The following is a 26,923-nucleotide window of genomic DNA, read 5'->3' on the forward strand; positions in this document are numbered from 1 at the left end:
TTATTTTTTGGTAACTACTAGTCGGATCTGAAAACCAAATTAGTGAAGAAGTAGCCTGTCATCCAAGGAACAAAGCTCAGTGGTGGCTGAGCTCGTTCAGGGACAGACTAATTTTGTCTTGGCTTTTCTGTGGTATTCTTTTCTAGGTAGAACTACAAACCGAATATAAACCAAATTTAATGTGCAAGTAACCCAGTGTTTAAGGAATGAAAATATTTTTATTTTGTGGGCAAGTTCAGTCAAGTAGTTTCGGCTTGACAACAAAGGCTGTGATCCACAGCTTTGCACGCCGGGAGCTTTTGTTGATCCTGTAGCTCAGAGATTTATACTTTTTTTTGTAGGGCCACATTATAAATAAATGCCAATGTACACCAAAATTCAAAATAAAGCCCACACAATGGATAAAAAGAAGCGACGGGACTTATTTGATCCGCGGGATTCAGTTTGCTGACTCCTGCTGTAGATTTTCATGTTGGGGTTTCATGAATTGAACTTACGTTTTTCTAAATGTATTTATATTAAAGAATATTACAGATATTCTACTGTAGTAATTTGTGATTTTGATTTTTTTTGGTTGTTTGTTCAGCTTCAAACGATATGAATGGCACTTTTGTCGGTCGTCCACGAAAGTTTGCTTGCTCGCCCGTCCTCCTTAGTTTGTCTTCCCGTATCGTAGCCCCATCAGACTCTATTTATGAATGACCGTCCCCTGCATATAAGGAAATAGATTGTGTGATTTTGTAACGGCACAAGTTGCAATTTGTGTTTCACAAAATTCAAAATAGAGATGAAAAAGTTTTTGCATTTACAATATTAGATCTGTGTTAATTTTATAGACTACTGCCTTCGATATTTTTTTTTTTTTCATTAATAACTTTAGCTTAAATGATTCGACAGCAATGCTCAACTGACAAACACCAATGTCTTGATCTGAAAAGAGCGGTAAACAGCAGCGAGTAAACAACATGTAAACGACAATCACATAAGCCTCAATGATTCATACTTCTCGTTCGTGTTCGTCCGTTTAACTTTCGCGGGCTTTCTGTTATCCTGACGAGCATAGAGGCTCTAGCGTCGTCTTCGCTTAGTTGAATACGAGCGCCAAGTGGAAGAAGGCGTTCTTGGAGCTAGTGGGCTGAGGACGCGAAGTCATAGTGCGGCCATTTTGATTCGTGGTGCAATAGGAGTGGTAAGTGAAACTATATTTAATTGTTCATATTCAATATATCTTTAGATATTTAGAAATTGTTGGCCGTTTATGAAGTGCTCTATTCATCCCTTTACTTATTTATATGAAAGCTGCTGTAAAAGAGATTAAATAATTTCCAGGATCGGAAAAACAGGAAATCACAGCTTTCTTTGAGCAGCAAAACAGTTAGACTTGTTCAGTCATGAGTAAACCGCCGCTTCTTTGTTAGATACATAATTTATCTCAATAATTTCGGTTCAGTAATTTAGAGAAGTTTTTAATAACAGAGTTTACTTTCTTTTCATTTAAGTAGAAAAAATTGTTCAAATTGTCTCAGTTATTGATAATAGAACAAGTATGTAGTAAAGAAGTATTTACTATCTATGGAGAGTACATGCGACTGATTTCAGATTTATTGAGGCATACTGTAAAGATTCAAGATTCAACAGCGTAAAAGTTAAATTACATTTCTTTCTTTTAAATTTTATTTCCCTGTCAGCAGAAAGGCTAAGTGAAATGCGAATCTACGGTTTAGCATTAGGTCATACTACATGTAGCCCTCCTACAAGGAATATATTCAGTTCTCCCGTCTCACAAACGACAGTTAATACCTCTTACATATCTATACGGTATCTTGGCCGTTCTATATTGAACAGGAAGAATTGATGTTGTTTACTGGAATTTAACGTCTCTTTCGCAGAGGCTATATGAGATGTGGTTCTACATTTTAATCTAGAATTCGAACCACTGTAATGTGTTCAATGATCTCTCGCCATGAATCGAGCCCGGTGCTCGTGCACCATAACTGCTTTACCCCACGGAGGACACAAGGAAAATAGAATTCCTTATTGTTACAAATAACGTGTCAGACATTTTAGCTTTCGCTAGTCATTCAATTTTTCTAAACGAGCAATAGAGTGCTTCGCTTCCTACTTGTGCAATCGAGAGCAAGTTGTCTCTTACAAGGGATATATTACCACGAAATTTACCACATTATCAGGTGTTCCTCAAGGATCCCATTTAGGTCCGCTATTATTTCTTCTTGTAATTAATGATATTTCAACCTATGTTAAAAAGTCTCACTTTCTGTTGTTTGTCGATGATCTCAAATTATATTCTAAAATAAGCACAATAGATGACTGCACACAACTCGAGCAGGATTTACAGGGTGTTGGGCAATGGTGTGCCAAAAACAAACTTTCATTAAATATCACTAAATGCAAGTCTTTATCGTTCTCAAGGAAAGAAAATCCCATCAATCATCTGTATATAATTAATGCCATATCTCTGTATAAACCAAATTCAGTTAAAGATTTAGAAGTAATTTTTGATTCAAAATTGACCTTCTCTCATCACATTGATGCAGTCTCTAACGCTGCATTCAGAAACCTCGGTTTTATCTATAGAATGGGTAAAGAGTTTAGAAACGAGTCAACATTCATTAAACTTTATAATTTGTATGTAAGGTCCCGACTAGAATACGCGTGCGTTATTTGGACAGCGAATGTAAATAAATACTTACAAGCGATAGAAAACATACAATTTAAATTTCTAAAAATGCTTACGTACAAGAAAACAGCTTTCTATCCCAAACTGATTCCCTACGTGGACTTAGTAAGGAGTTTGAATTTCCTAACGTTGACGAATCGACGAAAGATGTTTGATTTACTATTTTTATATAAAGTATTAAATAAAAATTGACTGTCCAGAGCTACTCACGAAAATATATCTGAGCGTTCCAACAGGCAGAACGAAACCAGGGAATACTGGTATATTTTTCTGTAAAAGGGCACGAACAAATATTCTCAGTAAATCTCCGCTGTGGAGAATGTGTGACTCCTACAATGAATTAAGTCATAAAACTGATGTATTAGATATATTCAGTATGTAAGAATATGTATTTAGAAACAAGATTATTACCGAGTACCTGACACTCGAAGTGCATTGATTAATTGTACGGGTAAAAGTATATATGTATATGTATGTATTATACGACACTATAATTAGGCATTAAGCCTGTTGTGTTGTTTTCTAAATAAATAAATTAATTAATTAAACCATTCACCGATCAATATATATTAAGTAAGTTGACCCAAATAAAGCAATATGATCAATTAGTTGAGAAATTATTGATTATTACTTATAATGGAGTCATGAGTGTTTCTATTAATAGACGTTTATTTTCGGTTAACCTAAACCAGCTTTTATTGCTTCGTGTAAAACGGAAATAAATTATTCACAGGAATATTTTAGTAAATAAAGAACACGACGGTCGCTTCTTATATCATATTAGTTTCTTTCGCTATAGACATGATCTCTCTGTTGTCTTACGAAATGAAGGTTTGGCAGCAAATACATTTGGTTGGATTATTAGCATCTCTGTCCCCTCCCACAGGGAGTTGAAAATTGGTACCCGTGAACCAAAAGTTCTCGCTAGTCACTAAGCTAGCGGCAAGGACTGAAAGCAAATAGGAATATGAGTAATGCTGTAATAATGAGGTCACACTTAATTTTGTACTTTTTTCTAATTCTTAAACAACATACATCAATGTGATTATATTTATGGAGCTAATTACAGCATTGTTTCTTCCTAAAGATTTACGCGTATCGTTGTTGTAAAACATTAAAACATCTTCCCTTCTGAAAATGATTTATGTGTCAGTTTCTAGTGGGAAGGTAGATGCGTACAAAGTCTGTAGTCATATGCTGTTTGTTGACTTCTTAGGACCAGACTCGTGCTGAACATGCAATGCCATTAAAAAAAAAAAAAAAAAGTGCGACATTTTCTACCAAGAAATCAGCTGATTATATGGCGTATTTATAATTATCTCGTGAATATCTTATTAATAAGATAAAAGACAAGTTATTTTATTTAGTTAAAACTTAAATGGGAAACGTACAGAATTTCAAGAAAACCTTCTTAGTTTCAAAATTCACTGATTCATTTACGAGTATAACATTTCCAAAGTTCAGTGCCTATAAACCTTAACATTTTGTATAAGTATTGTCCTAGCACATTAGGGTAGATAAGACGAGATTTTGTGCAATGCGGCCGCTAATGGGGGAAAGTATTAATAGTAATTTCTTATACCGTTTCTTACATCTTCAAAAGTATTGGAAATTTGAGAAATGTGACGACCTTTCAAAGAGGAAAAGGAGGAATTGAATTTTTTATTCCTTCTTCAGTTCTCTTGAAACCGCTACATGTATAATCTTGAAATTGTGTATAAATAATCCCCATGTTTTCTAAACTAAGAACAACGCTAATGAAATGTGCCTCCTAATGAGTAAAACAAATTTCAGCATTCTAGTGAAATTAATCTTACATCAAAAAATATTCTGATGGTAGTAAAAATATGTATAGCTACCTATTTTATGTTTTCCACAAACGTTAATCTTCCCGAGCGATAATTAAATGAGCATTCTGCTAGTTTTGAGTAAAACATTATTTCCTGTTACCATATAGTAAATCTTTAATAGCTTCCCTGTAATAGTATAAGAATTACTCTTTATGTTGAGATTGAAATTTCTAAAGGATTTGTGGTGTGTGGAATCCCTGGTCAGATCCCAGCCAATGTAAGTTTGTGGTGGACAATACCGCGTCCATTGGGTTTCTCATGGTTCTCCTTTGTCCTCCAGCATTCTCATTCGACCAATTCTTTCACAATCATTCCGTTTCGCTTATTATCCATCTCCCTTAACCTGAGGAGCATAACAGTAGGTCGTAAAATTAGAAATTGCATTTCATTGGTAAAGGACTCAAAGAAGAAGAAGAACAATTAATTTGATGTGAAATAATTCGAAGTGTTTTGCATAAAATAATCGAATTTAGATATAATATGATATGTGTGTTCGTCATGGGTGTCCGAGGGGTGGGCCCCGAGCCAACCTGCCTCACGAAGATGTACTAAATTTCTTAAGATTTTCTTAATACAAATAGAAAATACAAAATGTTATATAGCAACTAGGGATATGAGCCCCACTCCCCCCTAGAAAATTTTCTTTCGGGCGCCCATGATGCTCGTTGACATTTGAGCTGTCTGAAGTCAAACTGAACTGTTATTCTCTTTTCTCGTACCGTGGGAAAATAGCACTTATAGAAACAGAGACGACTTAACTCGAACTACTGCTATTAGAAAGTGGACTTCACGTGATCATTGCGTCAATTCTACACTTAGTTTCGTGTGGAATAGGGATCAGTGTGAAATACGCGAAACAGAAATGATTTCATGTTTAAACTGAGAATTTGAAAATGTAGTTACTACACTTCTGCTTCAGACAGTGCAAATAATAACAGTACCATTCAGTATAATAATAATAATAATAATAATAATAATAATAATTATTATTATTATTATTATTATTATTATTATTATTATTATTATTATTATTATTATTATTATTATTATTATTATTATTATTATTATTATTATTATTATTTGTTTCCCTCTTTTACGTGGATCTCAAATAACTAAACCAAACCACTTTTACATACCTTACTTTCCTCCTCTTCTTTCTTTTCTTTTTTTCTTTCTTTATTCGGAAGGGAGGGCAGTTCTGTGAAGTTACCACTTTTTCCATAAGGGCTAATTTCTCTTAGTACAGAAATGTATTTAGGTCGTTTTGGCTACGGACGGCTCATTTAAGAATTATTTTTGCGGTTTTCAGTTTAGCAAATAAAAGGGATGACCCTTCCTCTCTATATAGGAAAAATACTCTGAATAATTAGCGAAAAAGGATTTGAATTTCCATCAAATGTTAGTTTTCTTTTGTTGAGGAATAAGAATTATCTCTATTGATTTTGCTGCCATCAGTCCAGAGGCGGCTCGTGAAGGAAGTCATATTTGTAAAAAAAAAATATTCCTTCAAGTTAAGGGAATAATGATTATTTTATGCATTAGTTGTTGTATACAACAATTAATGCACTTAGAAAGATTTTCTTAGTTCCAACCAAGAAAACTTTATTTGTTTTACCGGTGTGCCTTCCCTCACGAGCCGCTCCTGTATCAGTCAAAAACAAAGGAATGAACCCATCTCCGATAACTCACGAAATGCATATTCCATGGTTAACTTTTTAATATGTATTTGTTTTTTAATGAATCATTGGTTTCTTCGAGGCGATGTACCTCATATGAGTATCACAAAGAAGATAATGTTAACTGGTTTTGTCGACATTCTCCATATCTTTAATTTCTCTGACTACGATAGTTTTTAATTAGTTTGGTTTACCACAAACTCCCTTCAATATTTACACTGTCTGTCTATGAATTCGTTCGTCCGGGTCAAAAATTACCTCAACAACTATTTAATGGATCACCATCAACACTGACCAGAACGTAGAGGATAAAATGTAAGAAATTCAATGTGCTGATGGAGATAACCCATCTATCAGAAGTGGTTGAAATCATTTGAGATCTTGCTTTAACGTTCACCATTATAGAGAAAAAGCTGCGATAGGTAGAGAGAAGGAATACTTCCAATTGATTAAGTGGCCTAAAAATATATTTCATGTTCATCCTCCATTTTCCACTAAAGCCGGAAGTGATAGAAATCCACAAATAATTTCTCTTTCAACATTCATCTACGTAGGACAAACAATTATAAAGGTACAACGTTCTAAGAATAGATGCCATCTTTTCTTTTATTCTTCTATTTAAACTAGAAATGGCAGAAATAAACTACTTTTTTGTTTTTACTTTGTTTGTTGTAGAGAGCAACGGTAATAGATAGCGGAAAACGTTTTTAAAAATTAATTTACTGTCTTTGGTATCAATATTAATTAGGAAAATACCTAACCATAAAAGCCACACTTCTTTTCGTGGTGTAAACGTGACACTGCTACTTCTTTGAGCCATCATTCCCGGACAGTTGTCATCAATCTCTTTTGGTCGATGGTATGTAAGCGAAGGACGTTGATATTTTTACTGGTTATTTGTTATTAATGATTAATACTTTATGATATTACTATTAAGAAGACTTGTTTATACAATAAAAAAACTATTTCGAGTCTTATCAGGCTCTGGTTGATGTCAGATAAGTGTAAAATACAACTCCCTCATGGCTAAATTTCTAGCGTGCACACCTTTGTCGTGGGAGACCGGGGTTCGATTCTTGGTGGGAGCTCATGTGGTTTGGATCTCACTTTAAGCTGTAAATCCACGTCTTATGTAGCCTTGCTGCTGAAATTGACGCTAAACTCAAATCAGATCAAAAGTAAGTGTAAAATAATAGTTTCATTTCTAAACGCCCAACATTATTGCTAACTCTTGAGTCGTGTAAGTTGGCGGTGTTAAAAGTTTCACACGAGTTACACTTTTCCATAAAGTTTAGATACGCTTTTGGCTTCAAGCAAAACCAAACAGAAATGTGTAGCACGCATTAGTACTTCAATGATATTAGATAAATTCATAACCTGTAATATTAATTATTTTCTGACGTACCTGAACATAGGAGTAACAAAAAGATGCAATCAAATTTGAAAGACCTTTTCAGGAAAATTTCTCCCTAATTTTGGGAACACATGTATATGATATCACTCGAAGGCTTACTTCATTCGAAAAGAATAACTCACGAACAATAAATGTAAAATAGTTGGGGTACGAGAACGAGCTTCGTAAGCGATTTCATTTTCGAAGATTTTTGATTTTTTTTTTTAAATATCACAATATGGTTTGAAAATATATAGCCTAGAGGATTTAGTATTTTGCAAGTGTTTATTATGCAGGTATCTAAATCTCGGGCCTTGAAGAGAGGGTCAAAAAATAGAAACATCTATCCGAGAAAATGACCCTTAAAAGAATGTTTCATTGTAAATGCAATGACTTACAAACCAAGAATCTCAGGAGACCTGGTTCGATTCCCGGTGGGAGCACATGTAGTATAGATTCCACATGTAACAAACCTGTCATTGATGGTGGCGCGGTGGCTCAGTGGTAGAGCGTTTACCTCTGGTGCTTGGGGTCCCGGGTTCGATCCCAGCCCCCGTCAAGTGAACTTTGTGGTGGACAAACACCGTGATCATGGGTTTTTTCGGGGTTCTCCTGTTTCCTCCCACTTTCTTCATACCACCATTTCACTCATCTCTCATTATCACCGTCTCCTTTATCCTAACCCGCATAAACGTGGGACGTAAAACTTAAAAGATTTCATTTCATTTCAAAGCCGTCCTTGAATGATTGGATATTAATTAAAGGTCATCATCAGGACGATTTAAATTTCGATTTTTAGTGATCATTTATCCTCCTAGTACTATACAGGGTGTATAAAAGTATGGGGCCATAGGGCAACTTCTTTGTAATTAAAGTTACGAAAAAATGAAAAGATAGAGACGTTGTTGGAAGTAGTTGGTTTCCAATCTAAAATAATGGATTTTTCAATCGTACCAGTCATCTGGGCTCTATCCTAGTAAGGAGTTGAGTTGAGTTGATTTTAGTTTAGCATCCCTTTCAGCAGCGAGGCTATATGAACGTGGACCTAGTGATTAACGTGAAATCCGAACTACATGAGCTCCCGCCGGGAATCGAACCCGTGTCTCCCACGTCAAATACTAGTAAGGAGTGTTATGTTATATGAAGAAACAACATTGGCAGTTCAGTAGACTTTTTCACTGGGCCCTCACCATATCAACAATATATCACTCTTGGGAAACGGATTTTAGATGTTGTGAGTTCCCTAACATTATAATGCTCACGTTCAAGATTTCATTTTTGTGTGCTCTTAGATTCAGTTTAAATAACCTGGTGAACTGGAAACGTTTCTACTTCATTTAACATAGAGCGCTGTATCAGTACGAAGGCCAAACTTATCCTACCCTGTGACGCAAATACGCTAGTTGACATCCGGGGCAAGAACTCGAATTAGCGCCCCCTGACCAACGAAACCAAAAAGCTCACCCAAATAGCTCACCGGCGCTTCCAATCCGGCTCCCGAGGTACAAGCACCGTTTGACCTCCTAATTACGTCACTGACCCTGATTATCTTCAGCCTATAGTGCAGGGGCAATACTTTTGCAAAATTTCAAGGTTCTACGTCTAGTAGTTTCGGAGATGTAATGTTGTGTGAATCAGTGAGTGAGTGAATGTGTGTGAGTGTGGGTTTGTGTATGTATGTGTGTTACAATACAATAATATTACTACTATATTACAATACAACTTCGATCATCCTATATAATATATATGATCTAAGTAACATTTTATAATTATTATCATCATCATGGTCCTTGTAAACAGTCTAGTTGAAACATTAGTTATACAGGGTGTTTCAAAACAACACCGACAACGTTTGTGATGCATGATGCCTGACACCAAGATAAGACAAAGAGTATAGACCAACTTGGGTGCACAAATGCTTCCTTTCGTAGTTATAGGCTGCCGAAGACAGGGAAAAATGAACTTTAAAGTTCCACAACTATGGAACTTACCGTAGCCGGTTCAACACTTCACTTAGGAACTAATATGTGCACTACCCAAAAATACATGTTTCACAATCGTGATGTTCTCACTCAACAATTTTTATAGAGGGGGTTTGGGTAAGGGCATATAACTTGAAGTACTCAATAACTACCTCTATAAACATTGTTGCGGAAGTACCACAGGATTCTTAAACTAGGGTTTTTGGATAGGACACATACTAGTTCCTTGGTGAAGTCCTTCCCCGACTATGGCATGTCTCATAGTTTTAGAGCTACGGACTTTTAAAGTTCATTTTTTTTATGTTTTCGGCAGCCTATAACTCCGAAAGGAAGCATTTATGCGTCCAAGTTGCACTATTTGTCTTATCTTGGTGTCAGGAATTACCTCCCGAATATTGCCGGTGTTATTTTGAAACACCCTGTATATCATCTGTATGGATACGTTTATTGTAGCGCGTATTAGGAGCAGAATTTGTACAGGAATTTTAGTGAATGATTAGCCAATTGCAGTATAGTTCGTACCTCTCGGCGATGTTGAACAGATAGTAGAACGTTTCTGTAAATGCAAGGCTTGTAAGCGGGATAAGAAGTGAAAAAAATATAAGCCATCTTTCTTACAACCCTTGAAGGAGGTTTGTCCAACCAATTCAAATTCAAGACAATTAAAAGTAGTCTATTCAGTTAAGAAGTTAATAATAACCTCCGTTATAATTCACTTGACTTCCTATAGATTTCCTTTGAAATCTGAAATCTTTCAGCTTTACATCCCATGATTTGGTTTGTCTTGAGTTTAATCTCCATTTCAGCAGTGAAGCTATATGAGACTTGGACCTACAGATCAATGTGGGATCCGAAACCCATGAGCTCCCACCGAGAATAGAACCGGATGACAATGTGACTTGCCTACCTTACAGGCTCAATGGTTCACTGTATGCATAGGTACTAGTTCCCCTGGAGTCAAAAATCAAAAAGACAGCTTCGTACGCGATTAGATCCAATGAAGATATATCTGTATATACAATTTGGTGGCGTAAGTTGACACTTTTCTATGCTAAACTCTGATGAGTTTAGCACGTTATTTTATTGTATGAATATCGATAATTAAGTATAGGATGAAATTTATAAACTCAAACATGCCTGTGTACATTGACTGCCGAACATTCTTCATAAGCCAGCTGTTTTATGCTCGATGACGATTAAATCATAAATTTGAAAGTATATCAAACCCCTATTTACATTTGAACCCCAGTTTTTGGAAACAATTTAGTTTCCGGGGTGGGGTATAATTACCAACGAAGCATCTAAATCTATATATCAATCGATTAAGAATGACAAAACGAATTGATCAATACCGACTTTAACTACTTTCTGTCAACCATTTCCGGGTTTTAGAATCTAATTTATTTTCCGGGGTGGGGTATAATCACCAACGAAACATATACACCTTATATATAAATCGATTCAGCATGACAAAACGAATCGATCCATACCGATTTTTACCACTCCCGGTTAACAGGCCCGTAGCCAGCCCAAAAATATAGGCGGGGCCGGTAGAAGTTAGGCCCATACTATAGTTCATCACCATATTATAGTTTATTTGCAAGTCTACCGTGAAAATTGTAGGGGGACCAGTAAAAATTTATGATGGCCCTGCCCCCTAACTCCCCATGGATTTGGGCCTGCCAGTTAACCGCTTCCGGTTTACTGAGTAATTTATTTTCCGGGGGTGGGGTATAATCACCAACGAAACATATAAATCTATATATCAATCGATTCAGCATGACAAAACGAATCGATCGATCCCCAACTTAACTACTTCCGGTTTACTGAGCCTAATTTAGTTTTCGCGGGTGGGGTTATAATCACCAACGAAACATATACATCCCATATATCAATCGATTCAACATGACAAAACAAATCGATCGATGCCGATTTTAATTACTTCCAGTTTACTGAGCTTAATTTAGTTTCTGGGGGTGGGGTATAATCATTAACGAAACATATACACTCTATATATCAATCGATTCAGCGTGTTAGAACGAATCGATCGATACCGATTTTAACTACTTTCGGTTAACCACTTTCGGTTTACTGAATCTAATTTATTTTCCGGGGTGGGGAATAATGACAAACGAAATATACATAAATATATCAATCGATTCAGCATGACAAAAGCAATCGATTGATACCGATTTTAGCTACTTCCGTTTTATTGATCTTAATTTAGTTTCCGGGGTGGGGTATAATCACCAATGAAACATATACAATCTATATAACAATCGATTCAGCTTGAGAAATCGAATCGGTCGATACCGATTTTAACTACTTCCGGTTTACTGAGCCTAATTTAGTTTGCGGCGTTGCGTGTAATCACCAACGAAACATATACAATCTATATATCAATCGATTCAGCATTACAAAACGAATCGATCGATACCGATTTTAACTACTTCCGGTTTACTGATTCTAATTTATTTTTTAGCGGTGGGGTATAATCACCAGGAAACATATACAATCTATATATGTGCCAAGCATGTACTAAGCATGTGCTAAGCATGTACTTCAATTACTTAGCTTTAAGTACTTGTTACGTCTAATTGATATTTACTACTATAGCATTTATATACCTGGCTCAGATTTGCACTCTAACAGTCATTTGTTTTTATGTCGTCACTTGGGACAAATAGTCTCTCTGTCATGTTCTATGTACGTCCTTTAAGAAGAGATGGCGCTGTGAAAGATAGTGTTGGGGAGGTTTGCTCTCACTATTTTTCTTAAAATTTTACTGTTTACAATTTTTACTTTTAACAATTTAAATGTTTGTTACAATTTTCATACACTGTATTACATTTTCCACGACGACATGCGCCGCTTCTCCCTTTTACTTTTAGTGACAGTGTGATAGAAAAAAAAATTCTTAAAACAGGAAATTTCGGCCATCTTAGCACGTGCTATTTTCGTACATATATTTATTTAAGACAATTTTAGAGACATAGCCTACCAGGCTGTTAGAGCTGCGGCTTATAAATATAATAATACCTCGCAAGAGGTTCAAGATAAGACAAGACATGATACGTCCTTTAGGTTCATACTGTTTCAGATAATAATAACCTAACAGCACAAGATGTGCTAGGCGTGCGCCGTTTAGGTGTTCTAAATTCATCTCCTACGTTTGATGCATTTGTTACTTCTTTTTCTACAATGTAAATAGGCACTCGTCACTTTGTTATAAAATTATATGTCGAGTAAAGTAAAGCGATTTTAAAGTATTTTTATCTGATACCAAACGGTTATCATCGAATATACGGTGTTAAAGGAGTACTCTGATGGCCAAATTCAAAAGACATCATCAATTTATCCCTCTACAAGCAACTTCCACTTCATCTCCTTCGTGGCCAAGTTGGAGGAGCACGAGGCTAGTAATCCAAAGGTTGGTGGTTCGTGCCTACCCTGGGGTACATTTTTTTCTTGTTTAAAGTGTTTTTAGACTTAACTTAATGTAAACACATTAAGGATATAGGCGATTTAACATATTTTTGGGGAGTAATTTCGTGGTTCATTGTCTCTTACGGCATTAGGAACATAGACTATTTAGAATATACTAGGCACGTTCCACAGGTACATGTCAGGCATATGCCTAGGGGCGGACATAGAATGTAACTATTACTTGTCATCCATGTGATTTCTCCCTCAGAGGTACATAAGGCACATACTAGACACATTCCCTTGTAACTGAGATAATATGATAGGCATACATGCTATATAATTGTGCTATTAGGGGTTTGATATGTCGGCCATGCACATATGAAGAAAACTGCTTTAGAATAAGCTATAAGTTGTTTCGTTCTGTATGTAGACTAACAAATTGCAAAATTTGACGACCATGTGTCGCCAATCTATAAGCAATATTGAGACGTATTGGATACAGTGCATAGAATAAAATTTTCTTTTCCAACAAGATGTGAATCATGCTTCTATGGCAATACAGAGAAGTTTTATTTCTTCGTTCAGCTAAATAAATATGTTTTGTTCCTGATTATGCAACACTTCCGGTAAATAAATAAGTAAAAATCTGTAAACGGGAAGTAATTAAAATCAATATCCATCGATTTGAATTGCCAAGCTCAATCGAAGTTTTACGTCCCACGGTTATGCCGGTTAGGCTATAGGAGAAGATTGTATATGTTTCGTTCCTATTTATACTTCACCCTCGGAAACTAAATAAGACTCAATAAACCGCAAGTAGTTAAAATCTGTATCGATCGATTTATTTTGTCATGCTGAATCAGTTGATATATGTATTGTATATGTTTCGTTTGTGATTATACTCCACTTCCGTAAAGTAAATTAGGCTCAGTAAACCGGAAGTGGTTAACCGGAAGTAGTTAAATTCGGTACCGATCGATTCGTGTTAACAAGCTTAATCTATTGATGTATAGATTGTATATGTTTCTTTGCTCATTATACCCAACCCTCCGAAACTAAATTAGGCTCAGTAAACCGGAAGTAGTTAAATTTGGTATCGATCGATTCGTTTTGTAATGCTGAATCGATTGATATATAGATTTATATGTTTCGTTGGTGATTATACCCCACCACCGGAAACTAAATTATTCTCAAACTTGTTTCGCCTAAACTATAGTTAGGAGTTGCATGTCCTCTATAACGGATATTTGTAAAATATTTAGAACTATTTTATTGACAGTTGAAGATGAAATCTATTATTGGGACACTAATTGCATATCAGTTCCGTGCCGTGAAAAATCAGCGCCTGGGGCGAGACTATACAACGACGTCTTCGTACATGAGAGGGTGGTCGACAGACAGCCACGAAGCGCCACCATGGCTGGCGAGAAGTTTAAGAAAATTTCGAAAAATAAACTTTTTTCTTCTTTTATTTTGAGCATTTTTATTTCTTTTTTCCTTCCATTTTATATATGTGCACATGCATTTTCCTAACATGAGTAACATTATAGAACCACTTCCTAAAGCAGGAAGAGGATTTAAGTAATATTAGTAATGTTGCAAGTAATTTTTTCTCTCTCTTTTTTCTTTCCTTCCTTTCGTTTCTTTTTTCCTCCCGAATTTTGCGGCCCGGTGCCAGGGGCCGTCACCCCTTTCGCTCCCCCACGGCATGGCACTGTTGCATATTAAACCACTTTCTCGATCTATCTGAGAATTTTTTTTCTGTAACGAATCAATATTGAAACCGGAAGTATGATGTGAGAACTTTACGAGCCACCAACATTCCTGAGGGTTGAGAATCACTTCCATAGAAACTTCTGCTGCCAGTAACATACTACGTACTACAAGGAAGTAATAAAATAATAATGAAATGTTTATCAAATATATTATATAATGCTTGTCGAAACGACGTGACGTCAGTACATTCCATTGGAGAAGTTACTGCAAATAAACAATAGTGACTCAACAGGAAGCAACACCCTTAATTGTTCAGGACATCTGATACAGGAAATTCTAGTCACTAACAATCAATATTAAATGATATATAATATACGGTTTCCTATTTGCGCAGCCATAATTATATTGATTTATATTGTTTTTAAATTTTATTTGTCTTTTACCACAAATAATGTTTTTAAAATATATACTAGAAATTCCAATTAAACATAAAATTTAACATTAGTTTTAAGTAGAAAGTTATAGCATTATTTGATTGTTACTCACTGAAATATAAAAATATAACAATGTGACAAACTCTTTTTCTTTAATTTTTACAATTTTATAAATGAGTTATAATTAAAATTACAAGTTATTAAAACAGGTGAAATTAAAGGAATATTTTTTAGAGAAGAAACGCATCAACCAGTTCCTTTCCAGGTTTTAAAGTGCCAAGGAACGACGACTCGTTGCAACGTTCGATACAAATAGCTATGCGTTATATCTAGAGAGATGTAGAACGAACTTCGCCTAAAACGCAAAAAAGGCGTCTTCCTATCTCCAAATAAATTCAACATTTCATCCCGTTCCCCAAGTGCCATTAGTCTTGATTGCAATTGGGGTTTAAAAGAATGTTCTAGAGGGTTGTTATATTTTCTTTGCTTTTAAGCCTCTGTGTGATTAGTAACACTCCAGTGTTTATTTTAGACAGAGGGAGATTTAAATGAGCGTATGTATCAGCGCACGTAAAGTCCCATAATAAGCATTTACTTCTCATGCATGGAACCAATGTCGTACCACCGGGTTAATTTCTATCTGAACGATAGGAGCCAGAAGGTTTCCATATTTAAGGAATTTCATCAATGTTAAGGTCTCGAAGTATTATACCATTGACGGAGTGTTGGGTATATCTACCAGTTCCCTTTATACATGATAGATCATACAGGACACTGGTAGTCTGATCCTCACAGGCTGGGCAGCGATGAGGCTCGGAAACAGCTAAACCTAAATGTATGGCAATAGTAATTCAAAAGCTTTCATTTGACAAATGAAGAGTAAAGACAAGGAAGGTATCGCAATCAACCACGCACCCCCTTTGGGGAATGAGGCAGCATGGCTTTATCTTCCGGAACAACAACAAATTGTAACAGATGATCATGAAACTGAGATGCAGTTGGTGTATACGAAAATAAGTTATAACACCGTTTGTTAATTTCTGGGAGGTTTGTATCTGTTCAACTTTTCCATGTATTAGAGCCTTCCTCAACTGCGCCATTTGGGTGTAAACAATAACCCTGTGGACGGAGATCTTCCATTAAACAAAAAAATATGTGGTCAGACGTTAAGAATCCAGAAATTGTCATATCCATAGCTTATCGAATACGAAGACAACCTAAACCAAGAAGTAAACATACATGCACTAGTGACGCAAGGCCAGTTTTCAGGATAATATGTTTTACCAGTAATGTAATATCTTGTCAACATAAAAAGCATTGTAAAAATATAATAGATTAATCGAGGAAATAAATTTGAACCACTTTCGGTTCTGTTAGAACAATCTGCTGGTCACATAATGTTGTATTGAGACGCTAAATCGTTTGAAAGTGTTAATCTTTTTTACTGTAATTATTAAAAGTAATTTCCACTAAATTATTTCATTTATCAGGAGAGCAATATATATATTCAAATTGACTAGCTTCCATATATTTCAACCCTGTTACCACCTTCAAATACCTTTATTCATTAAACCTCGTAACACACTCTAATCACAATGTCGTAATCTTCCAATACTAAATATCATCAACTTCTACTACAAATGTATATCTCTTGATATTTTCCTTAATCCATGCCCTGTATTCCAATCTCAAATTGCATATTCCAATTTCAATAAACAACAACAATCTACCTAGCAACTCACTTCTTTTTCTTTTTAGTAAGTATATTACAAATTTAAAACATTTCTCGCCCCAACTAATATTCTTAAACCTAACATTTCTCGCGGATGTCAAAAATAATAATAATAATAATAATAATAATAATAATAATAATAATAATAATAATAATAATAATAATAATAATAATAATAATAATAATAATAATAATAATAATAATTATAATAATAATAATAATAATAATAATAATCGAAATGTACACTGTAATATTCTACCCAATCGTTTTGTTTTTAATTTCTCTCCTTCTTCCTCTTACATGCACAGCTATTGCTCTGCTGATAATGAAATAATTTAGTGGAAATTACTTTTAACAATTACAGTAAAAATGTTTGCTGTAATTGGCGCAGTCGGTAGGATAAAGAATATTACGCTTTTAAATAGTAAAATTGTATTCATTTAGCAACTTCAAACCTTTTGACGTGGAAACAGAAATAATTCAAATTTACATTGAGAGATTCGAACAGGTGGCGTTATCTGCAGCTTTACCGGAGGATCGGAAAGTAGCAACATTTTTGGCATCATAGGGGATCCAGCTTATGAAGAGTTGAGAAATTTGTGCACGCGAAGTAAACCAGCACAAAAATCGTATGAAGAATTAAAACAGCATATGTTAACGCATTATGGAGTTAAAACTAACGAAATAGCTGAGAGTTTCAAGTTCCATCAATTGACACAACTGGAACATCAAACGGTTGCCCAATTTATATTGGTGTTGAAAAATCAAGCTGCTTACTGCAACTTTGATAAATGTTTAGACCATTCTTTACAGGATCGGTTTGTATTCGGCATGAAAAATAATTTAGCTCATAGGCAGATACTGGCGTCTAGTTCCCTTGATTTTCAACAAATAGTTGATATTGCTAAGGCGGTTGAAAGCACTGAAGAGCAGATGACGATTTTCAGCAGTGTTTCTGAGCGAAATCTACTTCCAATTAACATGATGCAACATAATAGAACTAGAGAAAGGAAAGAAGTCCAAGGTCTCTCAGCATATCATACTACTACAAGTAACTCACCACGATTATGGTATTCTACAGATTCCAGTGACTCGCAACGAAGTACAAAGAAGAAACTAGGTTATTCGGTATCATTAGAGTCTTCAGATAGCAAAGATAGAAAGGTTATTAAATGGCTGAATTGTCGGCGTTCGCATGTAAAAGATAATTGTCCAGCTTTAGGTAAGAGGTGTTAAAAATGCACAGGATTGCATCACTTTTCTAGTGCCTGTATAGCTCAACAATGACATACAGAGATTAACGAATTACAAATAGATGACCAAGTTACGGAAAAGGAGCAAAACTTTAGTCACACCATAATGCAAGTATCAAACAAGCCTTCACTATTGGACCAGACACAATTACAAGATTTGTATAGAGTACTAACTATGGACACCCTGCATTACCAATCTCCAAATGAAATTTTAGACGATTGCACAACTGTACCTCAGCCTGAGTTAAAAAAAAGAAAAAGAAATCTAAGATAAATCGAGAAAAGAAAAATAAGGAAAGGATTCAGTGAATACGAAAGATTACTAATTATTGTCCGATTCTGAAGAAGAGGTGCTATTTTACAATTATAGTGGACAACCTAATTCACCCATGGAGATGGAACATGATAGTTACAAAGGCAAAAATAGAGAAAGCAATACATACGAAAAGAACTATAGGCGAAGAATGTAAAAATGCTCGATATTGAAGAATATATTTTAGAATTAAAAAAGGAAGTAATTCAGTGGCACCTACAGGATCTAAGAAAGTGGCATGAAAAGGTACTTCAATGGTGGGACATAATGACGAACATAGAGAAGTGTTTAACAGAAAGAAAGCATTTCGCGATATTTGCTACTGTTTGCGTTCTATGTCGATAAATGTTGAAACCGGAAAGGACTAATTTGAACCATTTCTAGTTTGAATATTCTGTTAACGGACGAAATGAAGATATTCTTGTGACGCTGAATCAATTGCAAAATACCGCTTCTCGATATCTCTTACCGTTATTTCTCTGATATCTGTCGACAGACCATTGGGAGGACGGACGGACAAAGTTGTTCTATAAGACTTCCATATACGTTTGCTTAGCATAATTTGGAAGTTTAAAAAGGTAGCCATACTCTCTGCTTTAACTGTGGAACCAAAAATTGTTGACCCAGGATATTTTCTAATCAAGTATTCTTTTCTTCTTTCTTGTTGATATTTCAAGGTCGGCCCGTGATTAAACTCACATGACCTGTGCGGCACTAAATTTTACGGATTAGTTAACTTGAGGCTTCCAAGAATATATTGAACGAACTTGAAAAGATCGTTACTGAATTCTCTATGTCTGTGTGTCTGTCTGTGTCTGTCCATCTGTCTGTTATTTGTGATTTTTGTTTTTTTAATTTTGAGACCTCCATTCGATAGAACATCAAAAACTACCTTAGAAAGTGATGGAACTTGGAACTTTTCACGTCACTCTTACCGTTCCTGACCAATTGGTGAGATATTGGCCAAAAATTGCCCGATTTCCGGAGATTTAAGGAGCCATATCTCGAGAACCATAAGTTATAAAGAGATGATATTGGTGTTGTTAAATACCTAAGGAGGATGGTAACTATTTTCGCACCAAATAGTAACCGGTAGGCACTGTCTGACTGGCCACTGGTTTGACCAGTGGTCACAAGTTAATATCGGTACCAAAATGTCTACCATCCTCTTAGGTATTGATTAACACCAATACCATGACTTATCGTTCCCGAGATATTGGCCAAAAAATGGTTCCGATTTCGGGAGATTTAAGGAACCATATCTCTGTAACCGTAAGTCATAGAGAGATGATATTTTGTGAGTATTTGAAGAAACAGAAGAAGGGGCAAGTAAAAAGATTTACTTTTACATGTAGGAACAATCACAGTTATCCTCCCACTCCACCTCTACATTATTTTTAAGTTCGTTCTGACAATGTTCTTGGAGCATTCTCCACTGGTCTTTTTATGAAATGAATATCTAATAGGGTTGAATTGTTGGAAAATGAACGCAGGATTTCGAATTCTTGCAGTTCGATATATTAGTTTTTCTATAGAACATAGCGTATGCATATCCAAATACATATGCAAAACGTTGATACTTTCTTGTTCTATAAAGCAAATTTTATTATTTTAACGTAAAGATATTTTATTATTAGATAAAAGCCAAAGATATTTAGAAGTTGTCAACCTATGCCTATGAAATATTTTCTTGTTCCATCTTGTAGAGGAAATATATTCTGAAATTTTTTGTCTACTTCACTTTTCTTTCCAGCAAGCACTCTGTTGAGTATTCAAGAGTTCTAATAACTGGCTGTGAAATCTTATTCTACAAACAAGGTAGGTCCAAGGAATCTGACAATATGCAGATATTTACTTAAAAAGTATGTAAGATTTCTTTCTTAGAAATAACATCTGTGATTCTTGAATCGACAAACAATTTTCTATACCAAAGTAACGGCCTACTCGTCGTGCACTATTTGCAGGTTTACACGTCAGTTAAAAGAAATTAGAAAGATGTTATGTTATGTTGTCGAATAAATAGTCTCCAATCGTCTTAAAGCTTAGTTTTAACACTAACTATAATATTTGCTTTGAAAAAAGTATTGAGTATATATGTTCCTTATCATGAGTTCCGTATGCTAAACTTTCTTTAGTCTAATATCTGACATCTCTGTGTGCTTAATAAAGACTGTTCTGCCAGAAAACCAAGCAAATGAAGAACTTCACATTCAATAACTCATTCTAGAAGACAAAATGGATCAAACAACACCTACTTGCATTAATTAACACATTTTCTTGTATATACAGACCTCTTATATCTGACTTCATTAAAATAGTTGAATTGGATAAAGCCAAAAAAGAGAAAGAAACAAAAAAAAAATAGCATTAAACCATAAATAGGAACAATTAAACAAGTGACTCTTAGTACGGTACCTCTCCAATTTCTGGTTTTGTAATAGAGAAATACCTACTTTTCTGGTTAGAAAGATAAAGGCTCTTTCTCGGCCACTATAAAAGGCCACTACTTATAATGTCTTATCGTTTTTGATCTACAATTATCAACATTGAAATAAGAATTGGTTAATTTCTACAAATACTAGTTTGAATAGAGAAATAGCGAAGCAAATAGAACGCATTCTATGGATGATGAATTGACTAAAATAACTGTTGTCCTATCTCTTACCATTTTAGATCTATGGATATCAATGTTGAATCCAGAAGTAGTAGTAAATTTTTACCACTTCCGGTTTTAGCAGAGAGATGCGGGTGAAGATATATTTTCTTTAGATGATCATTTTGTCCTATCTGTTACCGTTTCGCTCTGTACTGATTAATGTTGAAACCTGAAATAGTTTTTTTTTGTTTGTTTGTTTGTTACCAAGTTTGGTGTAAATAGAGGAAAAGCGGCGGAAATGAAACCTATTGTTGAGATGCTGGATCGGTTCTAGAAAAGCATTTCTCGATATATTTTACTGTTTGTGCTCTAATATCTTTCGATAGACAGACTGACAGCCGTTGTATAAAACTTCCAATACTTGTGGATTCCATAGTTTGGGAATCTGAAAGCAATGAATGCTAACCCCGGAAACCAGAAATGATGGCGTTTGTAATATGTATCCTGATTACCTTGGTCATCCTTCTGAAAAAGAACCTTATGATTATATATAGTTCTCACTGTTTGTTACACACTTAAATAACAGTGTTAATAATAATATTAATGCTTTATTTATTACATGCTTCCAAAAATTATATGCGAATATTTTTATTACTAGTTGTAAGCACCCTTGTTGATGGATCTTATTTCAGAGGAGAAATGAGAGGAAGAAGAATGTTTCCACAAAACATTCCATTACCAGGATGTTGATCATCCGATGTTATTTAAGTCCGCAGTGCCAAAATATAATACTGGTTGCATACAGGTTTAACGTTCTTAGAAACATGAAAAAGTGTGAATTCACCTTCACTACCACCATCCTTGTAAAATAACTGCCCCGAAAATTTGAAGATAGAGCTTCGTAGGCGACTAGGTCTGTTGAAGATCTATCCGTGTATTGGTTCGATTCGGCGTTTATCGGATCTTCCAAACTGTTACATACAGGAAATTTATTTTCTTACAAATCTTCTCCTTCAGCAAACTTTACTATATAAAACTTTGGCATGGAGGATGGACGAAAGGTATTCAAACTCTTTCTGCTGCTGGTACAACTTCAATGCTTGTATACTGAAACGTTGTCAGTGAACTGTAAGTTAGTAATAAATATAACATTTATGAAAATCGTCTCGTATTAAGTAAAAGAGGGCGTTGAAGTTTTTACTTCGACGAGATCCTAAGCCCTTTTGTTGTATCGACTTGAAATTTCGTAGAAATGTGATCCTTGAAGTCTAAGCTTAGAATAAAACACAGTTTCAAGGAAATTAATTCCTAAGAAGGCAAAAGCATCTTGAAGGAATGTTTTCCATTATATAGATGTTCAAAATATTTGAGCGTAGGAGCTTGAAATATTCTACAATTTTTCTCATTGTCTTTAGGGTCAGCATAAGACAAATTTGCGAAAAATGACTCGAAAGAAATAAGGTCCTTAGGGTTCCCCGTCATCACTAGATATTCGAAACAATTTTGCGTAGGTAAGAGAAATTTGACACTCGTGGTCTCCTCATACTCTTGACCATGGGTAATATAAAGCATTCTGTAAATTAAACACGTAAGAGCATAGAAAGAGATGTTAAAAGCTTTCTTAATCTTTAAATTTGAAATTTTGATGGAATATTCTCTATGTATCCTGAACTATTTGCAACACAAAGTTTATGCATATTATTACCATTCACCAGAAAATGTAGGTTGATTAAAAGATTTACCATTATTATTACCAATTTGTTTTAAAGTGCTTCATCATACAGCCGCGAAATTTGTATACTATATGCTAGCGTATTAAATGTGAATTTGCCAATTCGAGAAGCCGATTTGACGGCTACGTTCTCAAACTGCAAAAAGTTATTCAGAAGTGATTGTGTAAGAGTTTGTTTAACTCTACTGAAATCAAATTTGCATCAACAAATATTTTGAAATTAGAGACAAGACAATCGTATATATCTATCAAATACTTCTCATAAAATTAATTCTCCCCGTGCCAAGAATGGACACTCAGCTAGCAATCATTATTAACTTCTCCTCATTTCTGGATGTATTCAATAGCATAGCTAAAATTTAAACTTGTATCCTTCTAAGGCTAATGATATAGAAAATGTGGCCACTGTATGATTCCTTCACTTTGCATGAGGCATGCAGAAATGCATGTTTGTTATTTCCAAAACGATGTTTCGTATCAATATTTGATTAAAATTATTCCAAATAAAGCGTTGGGCTCAAAGGCGGCCAAAGTGGGACACGGGACACGAAAGGACAAGATCAAGACTATCTTAACAAAGTCTGTAGATTTTTAAATACTTCTTACTTGCATTACTCGCCAACGGCTAAAATAGTGTATTGCGCGTTTTGTAAGTTATTCTATATTCTGTAACTTACTATACTTTACTATTGGGTAATTATATGGTTTGATTTTCACTTTAGTGTCCCTTTCAGTATTGATGCTATACATGGGCGGCGATTAGGGGGCAAAGGGGGCAGTTTCCCCCACTTTTTGAAGTAACCCATTAATGTATATAATTTCATTTGGAAGTGTAAAGTTTTTGTATGTATTACTGTTTCATAGAAAAAAATGGTGCCATATAATATTTGCCGTTACGTGAGTACGTATTGGTTGTCTTCCCGTGAACTTAAGAAAACTACAGGAATTGCATTTAATTCCCTCGGAAAATAACCCAAAGATTGACCTATTGGAGCACAATAATTCCAGCATACTTTCAATTCAGGGATATAGAAACAAAACTTGCTAAACACATTTTTCAATTTTGTCAGGAAACTAAGAAGTGACGCCCTTATGTTTCAAAATTGTTGAACTTTTTTTTTAGTGGTCACTACTTAATACAAATGAGTGAAATCAGTCAGTAAACAGAAAAAGTTGTTCAACAATTCCGAAAACATGAGGGCGTCGGTTTTTCTTCGTTCCTAGATAAAATTCGAAAATGGATTTAGCAGGTTTTGCTTATATACCCCCTTCTTACAAGGGTTCGATATGTTAGTCAGTCGCTTTGAAACTTACTGAGAACGTTTCGCAAAAAAAGAAGTACTTCACAAGGTGTTTTTTTAATTGCACAAAGATTGACAGTTCCTAAAATGTTTTTTTTTTTTTTTTTTGTAAAGTAAGGAATATTGATTAAAAAGAGCGTAATAAGAAATAACTTCTACTTTTTCCATTGTTTTGCAGTGTAATATATGAGTGAAGTAGTGTGTTTAGGGGTGTACGAGTATTAAATTTAATGAATTCAACAGAATTCTAGATTTCAGGATTATTTTCTATAACTGGAGTGTGGAAAGATTCTAAATACTATTGTGTTTTAATGTGTTCCAAGAAAGTGAAAACTGCATCTAATGGGAACAAACATGTTTCGGGAAGCTAGAAAAGCAAATATTGCTTTAAAGTCGTAGCACATGCTTGTAGTATTTACTGTCTTTCATTTTCTAAGTGTAATAACATACATTTAATAGCATGTGTGGAATTAAAAATTAAGTTGTTCATTAATCTCCACTTTCAATATAACTTCTACAAAACAAGACTCGTTATTCATTACTATGATTAATATTATCCTTTCTGTTTATTTGTTTTGTAAATTTGTTATTATATAACCTGATTACACAATTTTCCAAACAACATTTTAAGATGTTCATGAGCAAGGAATCAAATCTCTTCTTACACTTTCGTTGTTTAAGAGTACAAAGGGCTAGTACCTACATACTCGTGTTGTTCTTATCAATTAACTTAATAAAATATGAAATACGATATACTTTACTTTAACGATCCTATTAGTTGTACAACATTTTGTCAAACTAAGTGTTAGCATCAACCAGGAAAACTAACGTTAATATACATTCAGATCATGTCTTGTCCCCCCAATTTTAACGTCCAATCGCCGCCACTGATGCTATATGAGACGTGGACCTAAAGGTTAACGTGAATCCAAACCACATGAGCTCCCACCGGCAATCAAACACCGATATCGCATGCCAAAGGCGCGTACGCTAACCGTTTAACCACGAGAGCTCGATTAAATATATGCAACGGTTGTAATGTGGCTATCGAAAGGGAAGTCCCACTGCTACTCTCTGTAAGACTGTGGGAAAGTTGTTTCATTTTTTCTCGCACTTATATACGCCATGACTTCTGGCCCTTAACTGTCCATTGTTTTAGCTGTTTACTAAAATAAAAAAAAAAAAAAAACACGTCCGATTACATTTCAAGGAGTTGTTTTTCTGCTTGACACGGGCGTTACTTTGGGAAGGAATTTATTGATCGTTATGAATCATGTTTCTTGTACACGGATGTTTGAAACTCAAGGAATAGACAAAACAACATGATATCATCACTGTATATATATAGGTAGAATGTTTAGACCTCTGTTCAAATCGTTATATTATAAACAGGAAAATCGTAGCTCCATATGTACTTCTGGAAAAAAGATTCTTTAAAAAAAATAAGTTGTCTTTTCTTCTTCTTTCAACATTAACTGTTCTACTAGTTGTGTAACAGAAGAATCAATTTCGTACATATTCATATGTCGATACACAAAATACAATATAGAATCTGGAGGATCCGGGAGTATTTAAATTATTTACATAAGATTTTAAAAGTAATTGTTATAACTACGCGACTGTCTTATTGTAAGATGAAAATATGTGCTTTTTAAGAACAGTAATTTAAAGTTCTTATTCCCGGTGGGGAAACTCAGTCGAGAAAGTGTAAAAAGATTTTACAAGCCAGCCATCTTGAATAAGGTTTTCATGGGTTTTCCTCATTTACACCAGACAAATGCCGGAGTGGTACGTAACTTGTAAGTCCCAGACCGCTTCCTTCCTTCCCTTTCCCCGTGTTGGGTACACGCCATGGAACGTCATTCCTCATACGTGAGGAGCTTAATGACCATAGATGCCGAAAGCCCAGAAATCTAATTCCTAAATCCTAAAATCCAAATAAATCCAACTGTACTGCGGAAAACATATGATGTGTTCAGTTCACAAGGGAATCAAGTCCAGGTTTGGTGATTCATCTTAAAGCTCTTTATCTAAAACTCCTTTCAGATCTCAAAAGATTCATACACAAATATTGTAAGTGTCTCTTCTAATATAAAAAGTAGTGTTAACTTTTCTATGTACTGAATCGTGCGTACAACCCAAAGTCAAGTCTCTTTCTCTCTCACTTTGGTAATTGGACTTAATTCCTTTGTGCTCTGAGCACTCCATATATAATCAAACACGCCCCTAACAACATTACACCTTAACCGAAAACCCAAATTAGCACATACATAAATTCTGAATAATGCTTTTGATAGCTGACACTGGGAACTGAATTTATACTGAGTCTCGTCTATCAGTATGGTATAATCAATTCATAATATAAATTAAAGTGTGATCGGATCCTACTAAACAGAGTGTGTACTTTCAGCGTTAAAATTACACCAATTGATGAATGCTGATTCGTTAATTGGATTGGAGTTTAGCGTCCCTTTCAGTATCAAGTTTATATGAGACGTTGATGTGAAGCTTAACGTGGGATCCAAATCAGGTGGGCTCCTACCTAGAATTGAATCTGGATCTTCCGCGCCAAAGGCGTTACGGTAACAATATAGCTACAAGGAAGTTAAGTTGATGAATGTTTAAAAAATGTCAGTATGATAGTCGAAGTAAAATCTGACTTTTTATAGATGTACGGAACTTCGTTCTCCCTAATTAAAGTTTTCATTTTAATCCCTGTCACCTTGAGCACTGATAAATATTGTACTTCACCGGGTATTAAACGTGTTTATCAGAGGCAAACTCGTTAACAATTAACTTGTGGAAACAGTTTAATGTATAA

General features: G+C 34.9%; 1 protein-coding gene across 1 annotated transcript in view; it reads left to right on the top strand.

Moving 5' to 3' along the window:
* The first annotated feature begins 1,099 nt into the window (after positions 1-1,099).
* Positions 1,100-26,923, top strand: part of LOC145664821 (innexin inx2-like) — a 39,362-nt gene continuing 13,538 nt past the window's right edge. The window contains exons 1-2 of the mRNA XM_081731814.1: positions 1,100-1,189; positions 20,227-20,291. The gene's annotated coding sequence lies outside the window, so the exon portion shown is untranslated. The remainder of the gene's footprint in view (positions 1,190-20,226; positions 20,292-26,923) is intronic.

The sequence above is a fragment of the Thermobia domestica genome, chromosome 11, assembly GCF_964235325.1.
Source record: "Thermobia domestica chromosome 11, izTheDome1.hap1.1, whole genome shotgun sequence".
NCBI classification, from domain to species: domain Eukaryota; kingdom Metazoa; phylum Arthropoda; class Insecta; order Zygentoma; family Lepismatidae; genus Thermobia; species Thermobia domestica.